Raw genomic sequence first — 6273 nt, 5'->3', positions numbered from 1 at the left:
TAAAAAACATTTCAACATTTTTTTTGTCTCATAAATTACTTTTTCGCAAAACTTTATCAGCTCATTTTGTAATGGATTTGAAATATAAAAAGCGTTTTTTTATGATATAATAGATAATCTACAAGTATTTCATCTCCAGATTTGACACGAAAGCAAAGCAATTTAATAAAAAAATGAAGAAATTCAAATAGAAAAAAGAAGGAACTCAAAGGAAAAAACTAAAGAATTCAAAGAAATTACCTGCAGTATGATTAAAACACTCATCAACCATAAAACTTTGAATCACCTATTGTTTAATTAATTGGAACCAATAGTCTTGTTTTAGTAATTGATACCAATAATCTTGAACATCCAGAAATCTGTAATTAAGTTATGCTTTGATCGGTTATATTACTATTTTGATAGATTCAAAATTGATTAGCTCTGTTTTAGGAAACCAAAAATATGATAAAGAAAAACGAACAAACTTAAAACTTTAGCAATTTGTTGTGCCAGTTACTTTTTGAAAACCTTTACAACAAAAAAGAATGCAAATTACTTCATAATTCTCAAAGGATGTTAATCGGGGATAAATAACTTGGCTAAATAGTAGTTCATACTTCTTAAGGTCTAAACCTGTATATAGACATTGTTTCATATGCCCAATAATGAACAACCTATGAAAATGAAAACCCATGAAAAAACCCCATGAAAACCCATGATTTCAAAACACATAGCACTGTGGGACCATTCTATTGAAATAGGTGGCTAAAAACATAATTGTTGTACTTATGTGGATATTAAGCTTTAATTGAGTAAAATAGAGAATTAAGAAAATATTTTTTATTACTGTGTTTAACATGCTCATAAGCAAAGCAAGAAAGAGGGGGGGGGAGGGATCATGAGCGCTGAGTACACCAGTTGGATTTTTTATATGTGACACTTTCTTGCGTTAATTGAATAATGAACAACTTTCAAATTCTGCAAACATGAGTCCAAAAAAAGATTTTTGCTGCTGTTATATACTAAATTTAAATTCATTGACAGGTTTTAACTTTCATTGAATAATCGTTTATTTTCTGAAAGTTATGGTCATGTAAAGTTTGTAAAACCCTCATTTTGGGAAGGGTGAAAACTTTGTTATAGTTACTAAAGTTATATCTTTTGAACTTTAAGAGATTATTAAATGAGAATTAAAGTCTGTGTTTTAATTCTCAACTAATTATAAATAACTAGCTGTCATGACTCATAAAATACGGGTCTTGACAGCTAGTTTTTATTATACGGGTCGGTGTGGTAAATTTCTTTCGCACCGACCTTTTCTATACTTATTCCTTACTTCAGTATATTTTAGTAAGAGATAAAATAATATATATATATATATATAAAAACTATACTAATTATTTACTTTTTGAAGCTATAAAATAAATTTTTTATTATATTTAACTTTTAACAACTTTTAACGTTTTGGAAGACATTGCGCGAATCGCTATTTATCAACAAATTGGATATCAGTACCAGTCTAAACAGTATTTAGAATACCCGCTTAAAATGTGTTAATATATACCATTGGTAAAAAAAGTTTGGTATAAAAAATTGGTATAAAAACATGAGATGACTTAAATATGTGGAATAACGGACTTAAAATGACCCGTATAATTATTACTGAATATTAATATATTACTGGTAATGGTAAGTCTATTTCACACCAACCATTTTAATAATTTCGCTTTATTTCAATAATTTTTTAAAAAAGCAAAATATAAAAATTTTTGTTTTGAATTTACGATAAACTTTCAATAGTTTACAACTTCTGTAAACTTTTTTCTGAAAATTTTTTTTCAGGCCATCAGCAGCTCATTCCATAGATCATCAAGGTTATTTTTTAAAAAACCGGAAAATTTTTTGGGTAAAATATCCGGAAAATATTTTCCTCTTAAATTTGCTTTTACCTGAGTCGTTTCAAACTTTTTTAAATTTTAGTATAAGCGATGAGTAAAAAAGCTTAAAAAACAAATATATTATAAAAATATATTCCTAAACTTGTATTTCTATCAAAAACGTTTTGGCTGTCCGGAAAAGGTAAAAGTTGAGAAAAATCCGGAATTCCGGAAATATCCGGAAAAAGAAATTCCCTGTTTTTAGAACTCTTGCCATGTTAATTTTAAAGAAAATTTAAGTTTCTATGTAAAATCTTTTTTCTATAAAAAAGAAATTTGTCTCAATGCGTACATTCAATCCATTGCTAAGCATATTAAAACCTCAAACTCTATCATGACATATGCGCAACAAATTTCTAACGGTGTTTTCATGTTTTTAGAAATTTTAAAAAACTTTTGAAAAATTCTCTCCCTCTCGTTTGTTATAGTATATAAAGGGTGATTTTTAAAAGGTATGCCTTTTAAAAATCACCCTTTGATTTTTAAAAAAGCACAAAAAGGTTTGAAAAACTGATGAAATCTTTATTTGAGTCGATAGAATGGTCGATATAATTTAATGTTTAAAGATTTATTTCATGTAAATGTTGTCTGCCTTAATATGGCTCCACAAGAAATAGTCGGAAGACGTTAAATCGATCTGGGCGGCCAATTGACGGGCCCCAAACGTGAGATAAACTGTTCACCGAACTTGTCTCTCAATTGGGGCATTGTTTTGTCTACTGCAGAGATAATAAACGGCAGAAATCTTTTCGCCTCCACGTTTCTTCCGCTATTGGTGGCCGCTTCCCAAAACTTTTTTTACCTGCAGAATTTTATGGCTTCCACCTCCAGATGTTTCCGCCTCCCAATTGGAGGCCACCGTTAAAACTTTGTTTAAGAAGCAGAGTTTTTTGGTTGGCACTGCCAATCGGGAGGCGAAAGCCACTGGGGGCTGCCGTCAGAAGATACTTTTGAGGCAAGGTGATTTGGAAATTTCCTACAATGGCTTCCGCCTCGGTCGCAACCAGAAGCTTTATTTGGAGGCAGAATGTTTTGAAGGCCAACGCCAATCGGGAGCCGGAAGCTATTGACGGCCGCCGTTAGAAGATATTTTGGAGGCAAGACGATTTGGAGGCCGTCTCCAGTCGCTTCTGCCTTTCAATTGATTGCGCCCGTCAGAACTTTTTTATTGAGGCAGAATGTTTTAGAGACCAATGACGACCGTTGTCATAAGTTATTTTGAAGGCAAGACAATTTGGAGGCCGCCTCCAGTGGGTCTTGCCTTCCTATAGACTGCTGCCGCTAGAACTTTTTTATAGAGGGGAAATGTTTTGGAGGTTGCCTCCAATCGGGAAGCGGAAGTCACTGGCGACTGCTGTCAGAAAATTTTTCGGAAGCAAGATGATTTGGAGACCGCCACCAATGGCTTCGGTCTCCCAATTTACTGCTGCCGCTAGTACTTTTTTATAGAGGCAGAATGTTTTGGAGGCCGTTGTCAATCGGGAGGCGAAAGACATTGACGGTCATTGACAAAAGATATTTTGGAGTGAAGTTGATTTTGAGGCCGCCCCCAGTGGTTTCTGCCTCCCAGTTGGTTGCAGCCGCTAAACTGGAGGTGAAATTTTTCCTCCCGCCGCCTGAAGTTGAAGTCAAAGGGGCAAAATTTTCATTAAAAAAATTAAATCTTTAAATTGCTTGGTAATTTAAAAAAGTTTGAACTTTTGAACAAGTCGCTCATCAGTTGAATAAAAACTATCACTTTTCAACCATAACATTAAATTCTTAATTTTACTCATTAGATATTGTTAAAAATTCTTGACAAACCCAATATTCTTAAATACTCATTAAAAGTTTTAGAAATTAATATTGGTTTGAATTGAATTTTTTCCAATAATCAAAATTTTTACGAAAATTGTTTTTTTTTTTTTTTGAAAATGGAAAATGCGCATTCTTCGAATCAAATATTATTCTAGGGGGCTGTTCAAATAATAAGTGACAATTTTAGGGGGGAAGGGGGAAGGGGAGGGGTATTGGAAAGTGTCACCAAATATCACATGGAGGATGTAATATCCGTGTTCGGCATACGATGATATGCTATGTTACAATTCTTGTACGACCTCAGACACCGCCCGTCCGAGTGGAAAAAAGGTGAAATGAAAACCGATGAACCGGTGATAAGCAATGCACCGAGGAACTAGACGATTAAACCGAAAGGTTAAAAAAAAGTTCCCGGGTTCAAAAAAAAGAATGACACGCATGCGCATGCACATGCGCGCAGAAAAACAAAGGATCAGGTGTCGAAAAAATTTTTTTATAGAAAAAAAGGTTACAAATGAAATTTATTCTGTTCCCTAAAAACAGCGCATGCGCAGAAATAAAATTTTAATGAAGCGTGACAAAAAGTATTTAAGGAGTGAAAAAAAATGAAATGGGTTCATAACGAATGGAATCAACAAACAAACCGTTACAACAATTTCAAACTCCAACGACAGTAGCAGTAGTTCAACCTTATAAACCTGATCCTCCAATAGATAATGGTGGTACACACGACTCACATGGGAATCGTATTCGATATTATGAAGTGTATTAATAAATCGAAAATAGCGTCGATATTAACATTTTCGAGCTTGTTTATTGTTATTGTAGCAGGAGGATATTTATTTGGAGCGTTATTACGAGTTTTTATATTACTTGGAACAATGTTGGGATTTTATATTTGTAATAAAAAAGTGTAAAATTTTTTTAATGATATATATTATAATAAAATTAAGGTTTAATATTTCTAATTCCGTTAAAAATTCCTCCAGAAATAGCGCCACCCAGAACAGCTTTTCCAATTGTAGGTAAAAGAGGTATAAGACGACTTCCTAATGTAGCCAATAAGGGTCCTATAAATTTTCCACGCATGCGTCTTCTTCTTCTTCGTCCTGCACCTTTTAGAGGTGGTAAATAAACTCTTCCTTTTCCTCTTCTTTTTCCAGCTCCTTGTAATGGAGGTAAATAGACTCTTCGGCAGCCTCTTTTTTTACCTTTACCTTGCATAATTGTTTTTAATGGAAGTAAATAGGGTCCTCTTCCTCTTTTTTTTCGCATTTTATGTATATCATATGTTTAATTCGGTTAATTTATTACGTGTAAAGTCAAAAGCGTATTTTTGCCAAGTAGGTAATTGTTTTTAAATGTATTTAGCAGCTGCAAAGGTTGCTAAATCTTTTACAATGTCTCCTTCTAATCCAAAACCTCTTCTTCTTTTATTTTGTTTACGATAACGTTTTAATTTCTTATAGTGTTTTTTGTAATGTTTTTTGCGATTTTTATACATTTTTTAACGCGGTAAAATAGCAGATATTAAAGACGGAGCTAAAACCGCTGCTAACAAGGGTAGAAATTTACCTCTCATACGTCTTTTTAAATGCCTTTTTGAGTGTTTTCTACCTGCGCCTTTTAAAGGAGGTAAATAAACTCTCCCTCTTCCTCTTTTTTTATATGATTTTTTTTTTATTTTACAAGCGGTGCAACACCCTATTTTACGCATTGCGTTGCTTTTGAAGATAATCCAAAGCGTAACCCCCTACGTTTGGATTCAATAGCCGTTTAGCAAAATTTTTCACTTTGGTAATAAATTTTCCTTTCCCTCTATGATGACGAGTTTTATGATGTCGACGACGGTGACCTCTTGTACGCCTGCGAGCCATGAACACAACAAATAAAAACTAGATTTAAGAAATTTTTTTAGAAATAAATAGCCGGTTACTTATAAAATAATAAATACAAATAGGGTTTGTTTAATAAAATTAAAAATGTTTTTTATAACAAATTAAGACGATTTAAATTTGGTAGGAATATAGTTGACTTCAGTGTCGTTTCCTAATTCTTGTTCTATAACTTGAGCTGGATATTGCATATATATAACAAGTACACCTTTAAATTGTTCTGTAAATTGCACATTGATTTGAAACGAATTATTTCCAGCAATAGTAGCAGGAGGTTTATCGTTGATAAAATTAAAATCGCTAGTGGTATCGATGACTAAAGGTTCTGTAGTGTTAGTAGTACTAAAATAGAGTTTAGGATGTCTCAAAAAACTATTATGGTCAAAATTATAAAAATCTGCAATATTGTTAATATTAAAAGTAGAGGGTGTATTTCCTTTACACCAGGAAGCATAACTTTTCCAAAGGAACCATTGATCATCTTGCTTTGTCAAATCGTATTCAGTAGTATCACCTGCTGAATTAACATATGTTCTTCTGTAATTATAAAGGGTGATTTTTTTAATCATGTTGCAAGCCATTTCAACCGGTGTAAAACAACCTTTGCTTAAATGATCGCTTTCTTTTTTTGAATTAACATAAAATATAATGCTGTGAGGTAC

Source organism: Hydra vulgaris, chromosome 15, assembly GCF_038396675.1.
Source record: "Hydra vulgaris chromosome 15, alternate assembly HydraT2T_AEP".
In the NCBI taxonomy this organism is placed as follows: Eukaryota; Metazoa; Cnidaria; class Hydrozoa; order Anthoathecata; family Hydridae; genus Hydra; species Hydra vulgaris.
Note: the sequence above shows the minus strand (reverse complement) of the source record.